The sequence below is a fragment of the Bos grunniens genome, chromosome 5, assembly GCF_055505025.1.
Source record: "Bos grunniens cultivar Pamir isolate PY7600 chromosome 5, Bosgru_T2T1.0, whole genome shotgun sequence".
Lineage (NCBI taxonomy): Eukaryota > Metazoa > Chordata > Mammalia > Artiodactyla > Bovidae > Bos > Bos grunniens.
This window is the reverse complement of record NC_141169.1, coordinates 54,713,626-54,726,083: the sequence shown is the minus strand read 5'-3', so window position 1 is coordinate 54,726,083 and position 12,458 is coordinate 54,713,626. Positions and strand designations below refer to the sequence as shown.

Sequence of the window (12,458 nt, the reverse complement as noted above, 5' to 3'; positions counted from 1 at the left end):
GGGGTGAGAAAACTTTCTACAAGGGCTGTTTTGGCTCCTGAAATGGACCACCCATTTTTGAAATCAAGTAATTAATGATATCAAAGAAAGTGGTTCTGATATGCTCTTTATGTTATTAAAAGGCATCAGGATAATACAAGGTAGTTGAAGTGCCATGATATTTTTAAATTGAAGTATAGTTGGTGATGGACAGGGAGGCCTGGTGTGCTGCGATTCATGGAGTCGCAAAGAGTCGGACACGACTGAGCGACTGAACTGAACTGACTTACAGTATTATGTTAGTTTCAGCTATATAGCAAAGTGATTCAGTTTTATATGTATATATATATGTATACATATATGTATATGTATATATATAGATTCTTTATCAGATTCTTTCTATTATAGGTTATTACAACATATTAAATATAGTTCCCTGTGCTAAGTAGGTCCTTGTTGTTCATCTTTTTTATATATAGTAGTGTATATTTATTAATGCCAAACTCATAATTTATCCCTTTCTCCTTTGGTAATCATAAATTTATTTTCTATGTATGTAAGTCTGTTTTTGTTTGTAAGTTCATTTGTATAACTTTTTAAGATTCCACATGTAAGTGATATCATGTATTTGTCTTTCTCTTACTTCACTTAGTATGATAATCTCTAGGCTCACTTTTTAACTTAATTTCAAAAGAGAATCAAAGTTTGTTTTTTAAAAAAAAAATGTATATTATTTGCCTATGCAGACATCCCCTTTCTACATTCCTGGGAATTCTCTCAAATTCCTAGAAATCTGAAAATAAAAACACATACAACCTTGTTATTGTTTTAATTTTACAGCTTGATTTTTGTTTCCAATATATCAGTGATCACTACTAAAAACTTTATTTTCCTTCACTTGACACTGACTTTTACCTTTTCTTTTTTTTCACATTTTCTTGTAGGAGTAGTTTCCTGATAGGATTGAAAATGGGTATGTGGAGAGAAGTGTGTGCCAAGATTGGCAGACATTCAGATGCTGCATTTGTTGGCTCTGTGAAACTAGTACACCACGTAGTCACACAGTTGTGCCAATAATAATAATACCAGCAAAGTGACCAGGCATTTGTATCTTTGGTGACTGTTCCAGTTCTCATAGTGTCATGGATGCTGCTGCCATTACTCCAGAAATCCATCTTTGGCATGTTGCTGAACGAGTAGTGTCCTAAGCATCATGAAGACATTTTTGCTCCTGGCATTTATGTTTTCTGAACACATAACGTGGATTTATCTGTGAGCTTTATAAAGTGCTGGAGAGTCTAAAAAGATGTGCCTGTTGGAACCTGCATGTTGCCTCATTTTGGACCCTGGCCTGGTTCCTGCTCCATGACTTGACTCTGTTGGATCTTGGCATTGACTCTGGCCAGCACCTACTGACTGCCCTCTGAAATGCCCTTTGGCTTTACTGGAAGGGGAAACTACAGATAATAGTCATGGGAACCTAAAAGTTGCCAGAAGCCAGACTGACAAAGAAAAGCATAAAGAACATGCAACAGCATGGTGCCTAAAGTAACTGGCTTGTAGATTTACCACCCTGGGCTGTAACCTTTAGCTATCAATACATAGAGTAGGAATTTCCTTCTACAGCATTTTACTTGTCATAGAACAGAGTTGGAAGCACTTTATTAAAGTATTTACTGAAGGTAGGAAGCACTCTGATAATACCTAAATAACATCTTTTTATGGAAATTCTCTGTTTGCTTCTGACCAAACCGTTTGATCATTTACTTCAAACAAAACTGAAAAAATTAGACAGCAACAAGAATCATTTGTCATGCAATACAGATATTCTGGGTGGTCCTCTAAAAGTGCTCAATTTCTGTTTGTCGTCTATAGATAAGCTCTTCATTTTTCTTAAATTTCCTTTGACTTTTGATAGATATTTTGGTTTTTAATGAAAAAAATTCCAACATATTTTTTCATGAATACAAAAAAGGAAATATTGTGAGTTGATTTTTAAGTTATCTTATTAGCCTTTTATTGTGTAAAAATTATCTTATGATCTTAAGACTACTTGTTTCTACTATTAATATTTAGTTATTCAAGTTGTCTCAAGTCAACTCTTAATAAAGGTAAAAAATAATGTTCAATAGAATGAAGAAGGGGAATTGGGTCACTTTTATTCTGGACAAAACTATAGTCAATAGAAATTAAGGGAATTTCAGCATTTACACAATAAGCCCATTACATGAGGAGAACTAAGCTATGTGTTATGTATTTCCACATTTCCTGTAACATTCAGTATATAAAAGGTAACTGGAACTCATTTCTTTTATTATACTTAATAGCATATTTTCTAGCATCATAACCCAGTTAAAAGTCATATTCTGCTTGAGAATTTATCTCAGATCAGTAAGACTTTGCAGATTTCATCATATGTTGTGGCATAAGTGGACTTACCAGGCGGCACTAGGGGTAAAGAACCCACCTGCCAATGCAAGATATGTAAAACACATGCGTTCGAAGGAAACGGCCACCCACTCTAGTATTCTTGCCTGGAGAATCCCATGGACAGAGGAGCCTGTCGGGCTACAGTTCACGAGATCTCAAAGAGTTAGACATGACTGAAGCAACTGAACGTGCACGTGGCATAAATGTATTGTTTGGCGAGGTGGATGGCTAACTTTATGAAATAATTAATCTCGATGTTTTTCTAATGCATAGTATTTTGAGTTTATATGTAGTGTGAATGAGATCACTTTTTTTTTTAATTTTAGAGTTAGTATTAGACCCATTTCTCCATGAAGAGTGAAATAAAAGATCTAATCTGCATATGTCATTTTCTATTTGACAAGTCTTTAGTCATGTGAATATATTACCTAAAGTAATGTGTACTTATAAGATTTATAAAGGCAAAATGGTTTATTCTTATTCCTCATCCATCATTACTTTTTTAACATATATAGGTGGGGGTGGTGGTTTAGTCACTAAATTGTGTCCGACTCTTGCGACCCCATGGACTGTACCCTGCCAGGCTCCTCTGCCCATGGAATGTTCCAAGCAAGAATACTGGAGTGGGTTGTCATTTCCTTCTCCAGAGAGAGGATCTTCCTGACCCAGGGACTGAACCCAGATCTCTTGCATTGCAGGCAGAATCTTTACCTACTGAGCTACCAGGGAAGCCCTAACATATATAGGTATCATTTATTTATTTATTTTTAATTAATTTATTTTCTGGCTGTGCTGGGTCTTTGTTGCTACACATGGGCTTTCTCTGGTTGTGGTGAGCAGGGGCTACCTTTAGTTGCGGTGGCTTTTTGTTGTGGAGCACATGTTCTAGGGCGTGTGGGCTTCAGGAGTTGCAGCTTGAAGGCTCTAGAGTGCAGGCTCAGTAGTTGTGGCACGTGGCCTTATTTGCTCTTCAGCATGTGGAATCTTCCCAGACCAGGGATTGAACTCATGTCCCCTGCATTGGCAGGTAGATTATTACCCACTACTCCACCAGGGTAGTCATCATTCATCATTAATGTACTCATAAAACACCACTTGGCTTTGGACAAATTACAGTCCAAATTACAGTCTGTTTGGGTAATGCCTAAGTTCAGAATTTTCCAAACTTGATTACAGATGCCGTTTTTGAACAGAATTTCACTTAATGGAGCACCACTGAGGAAACAGTGCCTGGAGGAAAGACCTCTGTGTTTAAACAAAATAGAATTTTGAAAATATTATTTATAAAGTCCAACATGTGCCTGAAGAGTAACTGAATTTGGATTTCATTTCCATAGTTCAAACATGTAATAATATATTCTAAGGTATTTTGCAATGCATAACGAAGTAGGTGGCCACTGTCTCTTTCCATAATAAAATGCAAAACATCAGGGTCATATGGATTACTAAAATTTTTATGTTGATATAATCATAATAAAAGCAAAATGATGTGGGGAGTTAAGTTTTGAGAGCCGTGGTCTGGCCTAATCTACTCAAAAGAATGTAAATATAACTTCATTATTAGAGAACTAAAAGAACACATTTCATGTGAGGTCACTATGGTTATTTTGTTTATTATTCATAGAATAACTTTGATTTCCTAAACACTGAAGTTTTTAATCATTAGGAAAACATTTATTTTACTGGCATTTTGTCCTCTTATTTCTATGAATTGCTACATTATACATAGAGGCATTCTAAAATTTTGAACTCCTTTGATAAAAGTTCTTAATTACTAAAATATAGCTTTATTTTACTATTATTAACTGACTGACCACACTTTATGTAATTGTGTGGGTTTTATGTGTTTTTCTTTTATTTGTGTGGGAGGCAAAGACATTTACTGTATATTGCAAAAATATTAAGAAAAAAATATTGGAACCATTCCCTGACATCTGTAACCCAAAATTATCTTTCCTTTTACAGCTGTATAGCATTTATAGCTTGTGGCCATATCACTAAGTTGTATAATTATCAATACAATTTATATGCTTATCTGCTATACTTCATAGATTTCCTTAAACAGGCAACTCAGCATCCCTAGATCATTTTTCTCACCATATTCTAAAGCTTTATTGTTTATACCTCACACTCAAACATTTGTTAAACTACATGGCTGACCAATATAGATTTCTGTGTTATTATAGAATTAAAAATATAGCTGCTTAGTATTTTTTTGCTAGTTGTGTTGTCAAATTGAGACCAATGAAATTAAAAATATAGTTGTACTCAGTAATGGGACTAATACACAATGGGATATTACTCAGCTATAAAAGGAATGCATTTGAGTTGGTTCTAATGAGGTGGACGAACCCAAAGCCTATTATTCAAAATGAAGTAAATCAGAAAGGGAAAGACAGATATCATATATTAACACACATATATATATGGAATCTAGAAAGATGGTACTGATAAACCTATCTATAGGTCAGCAGTGGAGATGCAGACATAGAGAACAGACTTTTGAACACAGCCGGGGAGAGAGAAGCTGGGATGATTTCAGAGAATAGCATTGAAACATATGCATTACCATGTGTAAAGTAGATAGCCAGTGGAAATTTGCTTTATGACACAGGGAACCCAAAGGCAGTGCTCTGTGACCACCTAGAGAGGTGGAATCGGGAGGGAGATGGGAGGGAGGTTTTAGAGGGAGGGGGCATTGTATACCTATGGCTGATTCATTTTGGTGTATGGCAGAAACCATCACAGTATTGTAAAATAATTATCCTCCAATTAAAAATAAAATAAAATAAATAATGAGGCTAAAAGATGAGTAAAATCACCTGCATTCAAGGCCCAGAACAAATTTCCTAAACATTGACTAATGTTTGGAAGTCTACTAATCAGCACACTGGACTTTCCTTCCACATTTCCCATACCCTTCAAGGCAATGAAAATAAAGATAATGCAAAAGCTAATTCTTTTAAAGTAGAACGTTCCCCTCCAAGTCCAAAATGCATGGAAGTTAACAGTACTAATTGTTCAGTAATGACAATCTTATTGTGTATGATCTCTAATAACATGCACATATTAAGGTCAAGAACTTCTAAAGAGAAAAGGTTATGTCTTTTGACCATTGACACCATCATTCCCCATCTTCCTATCTACCATTCACTTTTTCCTTGGTTTTGTGGGAATCGCCTATCTACCATTAAATTATGGTGCAAAAAGTGATGTCTTTGACTTAAAAATACTGTTTTACTTGGATATTGGCTGTGTTTTCTATGTAGAATTTTTTCCAATATAATTTTGTGATTTATATGTTTTTTCTACCTGTACCTATATATTCCCATTTACAACACCTGATTATAAAGAAAATTTTCTGGGAAATTTTATAATTTTTTTAAACTTAGCAGCTACCCTAAAATATTTTACGTGTTGCTGCTGCTGCTAAGTCGCTTCAGTTGTGCCTGACTCTGTGAGACCCCATAGATGGCAGCCCACTAGGCTCCTCTGTCCCTGGGATTTTCCAGGCAAGAGTACTGGAGTGGGGGTGATTTTGCATGTTAGGTGTATCTAATTGAACATTTAAAGTCTTTGAGTGACTTCTTACTTAAACTTGAAGATTTTACCAGATACTTTCTCTTGAAGTGGATATTTAGTCTTTACCTAATCTGATGTGTGAGGTAAACCCTCTTCCTTTTCAGATTAGTAGGATTTTAATGAAGTCAAATTTAAATTGTGGGCTTCCAGGTAACTCAGTGGTAAAGAATCCCCCTGTCAATGCGGGAGACACAAGAGACATGGGTTCGATTCCTGGGTCGAGAAGATCCTCTGGAGGAAGAAATGGCAACCCCTCCAGTATTCTTGCCTGGAGAATCCCACAGACAGGGTAGCCTGGCAGGCTACAGTCCATGGGATTGCAAAGAGTTGGGCAAGACTAAGTGACTAAGCACACACAAATTTATATTGCAGACTTTTATTGAAGACTTGCAATTTTATAGTCTGTCTGTGTAAATTGAATCATGCACTCAAAGGAACTTAGAGGTTATTTAAACCCAATATTTCACCCGTGTGTTAATCCTACTGAATCTGTTAAAAGTGATTATGTAGCTTCCGTTGATAGCTGTGCAGGCATACAGTGAACTTAGCATCTTACAAGTAGCTCATATTTTTCTTAGCCAGTTTCATTTGTTAGTTTATTTCAATATTGCCTAAGAGGGAAAACACCTGTGAATTTTATTAATCTGTGAATTGGAAACATTCATATCAGAAAGGCAGTTCTTTAACCTCTGTTGGTAAAGAATCTACCTGCCAATGCAGGAGATGCAGGAGATCCTAAGGAAATCTGCAGACCCAGTGAGGATAACCATGTGTACATCATGTGATGTGGGCTGAGGAAATCAGAAATCATGGGCACTGAAGTTGTAAGAAATTGGTAACTCTGATCTAGTGGCTGTTTGGCCTGGGCAAACAGAGGAAGCTGCCAGGCAGAGAGAGATGGAGCATATGCTCAGGACAAGCAATTACAACTATGTTATCATAATGACTTTCATTTATTGAATGCATACTGTCTCAGACACTATTCTAAGCACTTTATCTGTGGTATCTTGTCTAATACTGTAAGAATAGTACTGCTACTGCTTTTCTTTTTTAAAATTTTATTTATTTATTTTTGGCTGTGCTGGGTCTTTGTAGCTATGCTCAGGCTTTCTCTCCTTGTGGTGTGCAGGATTCTCATTACAGTGGCTTCTCTTATTGCAGAGCACAGGTTCTAGGGTGCTAGGGCTTCAGTAGTTGTGGCACCCAGGATTTGTTGCCCCAAGACATGTGGGATCTTGCTGGACCAGGGATGAACCTGTGTCCCCTGCCTTGGCAGGCAGATTCTTAAACTGGCTCAGTGGTAAAGAATCTACCTGCCAATGCAGGAGATGCAGGAGACAGGGGTTCCATTCCTGGGTCAGGAAGATCCCCTGGAGAAGAGAATGGCAACCCACTCCAGTATTCTTGCCTGGAAACTCCCATGGACAGAGGGGTCCAGAAGGCTACATTCCATTAGGTTGCAAAGAGTCAGACATGACTTAGCAACCAGGCACCCACATGAAGTTCACAAAGATCATAAATAATGGAGATAATATTTGTGACTGGACACTCTAACCTGGAAGTCCTCATTTTATTTCTTAGCTTATACTCAGCATCTGAACCATTCAGGGCTCTATACAGACAGAGAAGGCAGCTGCCTAACAACTCTGCAGCTGAGTTCTGTGTTGATCCTGTTTTTGTTTTTCTTCCCCTTTTCCTAAAGATGTCTGTGTGTTCATGCTAAGTCGCTTCAGTCTTGTCCAATTCTTTGCGAACCTGTGGACTGTAGCCCGCCAGGCTCCTCTGTCCATGGGATTCTCCAGGCAAGAATATAGGAGTGGGTTGTCATGCCCTCCTCCAGGGAATCTTCCTTATCCAGAAATGGAACTCCTCCTGGCTCTTCTGTCTCCTGCATTGGCAGGCAATTCTTTACCACTAGCGCCACCTGGGAAGCCCTTTCTTTAAACTAAATTGAGTGAATTTTGATTTCTTACAACCATAGATAACCTGCCCATGAGATCGATTTCATTATTCACTTTATTCTAGGTTTTGCCTACATGAAGAACTCTGAGTGTTATTATAGATTCATAATTGGGACCCTAGATGCAAAGCACAAAACATCAACTTGGAAATTATTTACTGCTTCATATGAAAACCCTTTCTTCTGAAAAGGTCCAAGTAATTACTGAATTTATAATGAGATGTGTTTATAAAAAATTGCATATGAAGACAGTATAATGTGATCTGCAGTGGAATTAATATTAAGGATGCAGGATCAACCGAGTGCCTTACCTATGGATTTAGAAGAGTTTTTGCTATGTGGTTTTCAAGAAGTGAAAACATTTTTCTTGGCATTTTTATTAGCTAAGGAAGTTGATGATGAAGGTCCTTCTTTCTGATCACTTCCTGTTCTCGGTTTTGCAAAAAGAACAATATCTGTAGTTTTACTACTATAAAAACAGTATTGAATTAGACGTGTGTCTTCTTTGAAGGGAAAGAAAAAAAATTCATAAGAAAATGAATAAGGGCATGTGTAGAGGTGGAGGAAGTAGGAGGCAAACTTTTGTGACGAAGAAAAATAAAATATACAGTAAGAATACATCTCAGAAGGGAATCATATTGGATTATTGATCAGAACATAAAATTATGTACAAAAATTCACCCCCTCCAAACTGGGAGAAATATTTATAATATTTTATTATTATTCATAATATTACTTAAAAAAATTGTGCTTCACACCAGTGTCTGAGTCTACAGTGTTTCGTTGGCTTTCCTTAGCTATGCAGTTGGCCCACTGATTATATTTGCAAGCTCAGTTCAGTTCAGTTCAGTTCAGTTGCTCAGTTGTGTCTGATTCTTTGCGACCCCATGAATCACAGCACTCCAGGCCTCCCTGTCCATCACCAACTCCCGAAGTTCACTGAGACTTAGGTCCATCGAGTCAGTGATGCCATCCAGCCATCTCATCCTCTGTCATCCCCTTCTCCTCCTGCCCCCAATCCCTCCCAGCATCAGAGTCTCTTCTAATGAGTCAACTCTTTGCATGAGGTGGCCAAAGTACTGAAGTTTCAGCTTTCGCATCATTCCTTCCAAAGAAATCCCAGGGCTGATCTCCTTCAGAATGGACTGGTTGGATCTCCTTGCAGTCCAAGGGACTCTCAAGAGTCTTCTCCAACACCACAGTTCAAAAGCATCAATTCTTTGGCGTTCAGCTTTCTTCACAATCCAACTCTCACATCCATATATGACTACTGGAAAAACTATAGCCTTGACTAGACTGACCTTTGTTGGCAAAGTAGTGACTTACATGCTTGCATTCATGAACTTGCATCTCCCAACCTTGTGTTCTTCTGTTCTTAGGGTTGCTTTGTGCTTGGCTTCACATACTGATTGTAGAAATCTTTGGAACCCTGGTTCTCTGTGAGTACTGGAACGCCACCATGCTCTTTACAGTCTTCTCTGGGTAGAGGAATCCTTGAAACAATCCATGAAATCAAACAGTTCATCTGTTTCTCCCCAGGCCAAGTGGCCGTTCTCCTGTTCAAATCTGGTTAAAAGCATGGACTGTGCCACACAGTCAGAGATATGTCAAAAAACAAGGACTGCAGCCTAAATTTCAAATACTAGAGACTGAAGTCTATAGCCTTGCCTAAGGAAACACCTTGATCTTTGAACCTTTATTGTGTTGTTTTGTACAAGGCATTCTCTGTACTAGTTTGTTGTGGATATAAAGCAACTAGCAAAAAACTTACATTTGGATTTATTTTCTAATCAATAACTTTCTGATAAACACATTTATTTTCTAATAAATAAGTTTCCTTGGCCCAGAAGCTGAAGCCCTGCTACTCTAGAGTGGATCATGATGGTGGTGGCTGCAACCTTACCTAGATTTAAGATTATCACCCATCGTGCATTTCCATCGATGGGACCATAATCCTGATTCATGGCATGAACTCTTCCTAATTATGACTAGTAATACTCATATGTCCTCTAATATTTAATCTGACTCGAATGTCCCAATTTTTTTTTGCAGATGTCTAATTCTATTTAGTTGTATCAGAACTGCCAAGCTGCTAATTGTTTTTCTCTTGTTCTTAGATTACAAGGACCTTGAGAGGTGAAATCATATCATAGTTTCTTGAAATTTATACACAGACTGTTCTGCATTGTTTGTTTCTTTCTGGCAAACAAAGTCAACTTCTAGAATCACTGGCATGGACTCAAACTGCCTTGGCTGCGTATGATCAAACTATCACATTACTGTTTGACATATTGCGATGCTATTTAATAGCTAGTTTAAACTTTTTTTTGAAGTTGTTTAGTATGTTTGCTGTTTTTTAATATACCACAATAAAAGGCCAAAATTCCTTAATTGCTTCTCTTACAATTTGGTTAAAACTAAGACTTAGTTCAAATTAGACAACTTGGGTATGTGGTATGAGTATAGTTTTGTTTCAGTGTTTAAGGTACATAAACACAGTTTTGTAAATTTGTTGTTTTTTTTTTTAATGTGAAAACTTCTTTTTTCTATACAGAAGGTAGGAAAGTATGATTTTCTTTTTTTTTTTTTTATTCTCTCCATTTGGGCAAGGGTCAGGAAGTGGATGGTGCACAGAGAAATACCTACTCATGTTAATTCAAGGATAGAAATTTGTCTTTGCATTGAGGGAATTGCATTTCAGTTGTATTTTCAGTATTTCCTCATGTTTGTGACTTTATCTACATTTTCCATTCCACCCCCCAGTCACACACATCTTGTGTTCTCTGACTCTTTGGATTGAAACAAATATGAAATTAATTCCCTCATTCCCACCACATTCTACACTGGCATAAGTGTCCTGTGTGCCTCCCAAGTGTGTGTGCTCAAGTAAGGTAAAGATAAATTGTTAAGTAAGCTGGAGAACTGTCTTTTAATAAAGGATAAGCTAACATTAGAAATATCTATTTAATTACATGTTCAAACATTATTATCAGCCTACTTATATGTTGCTGTGATGCTGTCCAAACCAGTGTAATCTTCCTTCTAGGCTGAAAAACATGTTGCCCCCCTCCTACTCTTGCTGATTTAAAACAGAACACAGAAATTTGTCTAACGTTTCAGTCTAATCTATTTCATATATTGATGGGATAAATGAGACTGTATTTATTTTGGTCATCAAACAGAATAGAGTACCCAATATATCTTTTAATCATTTTTCTATATGATTATCTTTTTGTTGGTTAGAAAGAGTCTTTATATACCTCATGTATTCTTTATGTATACATATAAATGAATTACATATGTATATAAATATTATATATACCTTTCTTCAAGTTAAGGCTTTCTTTTTTATTTTCTATATAGCATCTTTTGATAAATGGTGCTTAATTTTAATAGCTAAATTCATCAGTTATTTTCACCCTCTTTTTTGTTTGTTTGTTACTCCTTGCTTACTACATCCTTTCCTGGTCCCAAGGTCAAAGATACTATTGTAAATGTCTCTTGGTTCTGTCCAATAAACTTGTATGCAATGATGGAAATATTTTATACCTGCCACTGCGCAATATGGTAGCCACTAACTACATGTTACAGCTGAGCAATTGACGTGTGAAAATGATTGAGGAGCTAAATTTTAAAGTTTAATTTCAATTAATTTACATTTGAATTTAAACAGCCTCTTGTGGCAATTGACTATTGTATTGGCTAGCTCGGCTATGGCATTGTTTTATCATGAAGGGTGATTATTTTTACCTTATGTTCATTTTTCTTCAGGATGTAAGGGGAAAACTTAGTCTCATATTTTCCCATATGGATGATGACTTGGCTTAGAGCAACAGTTTTTTTTTTTTTTTCCTACTGATTGATAACACCAGTTTTGAAATTAAAATAATTTGTGAGTGTGTTTCCTGACTTTCCTTTGTGTTCCTTGATGAATTCATCTATCCTGGTACTAGTGCCTCTCACTGTCAGTCATCACAGCTGTATAATGAGCCTTGATATTTAGTCATGCACATACCACTCCTCTGGTTCTGTTTCAGAAATAACTTTGCTATTCTTGGCCTTTGATCTTTCAATACATTTTAGACTCAGGTTTTCAGGTTAAAAAAAATGGGATTTTTCATTACAATTGAATCCATACATCTACTTATGATATTGAAACTTTTATGAGAGTGATTTATCTCTATTCATTCATGTCTTCTTTCATGGCTTCTTTGTGCTTTTAATCTATGAAGGATTTGGTATAGTTTGTTATATTTTAAAGGAAGAACTATTCCTTGAGGATACTATGTATGTTGCTTTTTAAAAATCACATATTCTATCTAATCTCTCAAACTGCTAGCATTAAGTATGATGTTACAGGTTTTTGTTTAATTTTTTGTTGTTATAGATACCAGTTAAGGCATTTTTCTTCAGTTTTAATTTGGTAGAATTTTGAGATGATTTTAAAATTTTACTTTATTGTGATGAATTATTGTAATTGGTTTTAAAATATTTACTGATTTATTGT

The 12,458-nt window shown here is 36.3% G+C and overlaps 1 protein-coding gene across 12 annotated transcripts in view; it reads left to right on the top strand.

Annotated features, from left to right (window-relative positions):
• Positions 1-12,458, top strand: part of SLC16A7 (solute carrier family 16 member 7) — a 196,631-nt gene that overhangs the window by 16,909 nt on the left and 167,264 nt on the right. The window contains exon 2 of one of the 12 annotated variants that reach the window (XM_086403926.1): positions 9,331-9,390. The exons of the other annotated variants lie outside the window; for them this stretch is intronic. The gene's annotated coding sequence lies outside the window, so the exon portion shown is untranslated. The remainder of the gene's footprint in view (positions 1-9,330; positions 9,391-12,458) is intronic. 12 annotated transcript variants of the gene reach the window in all.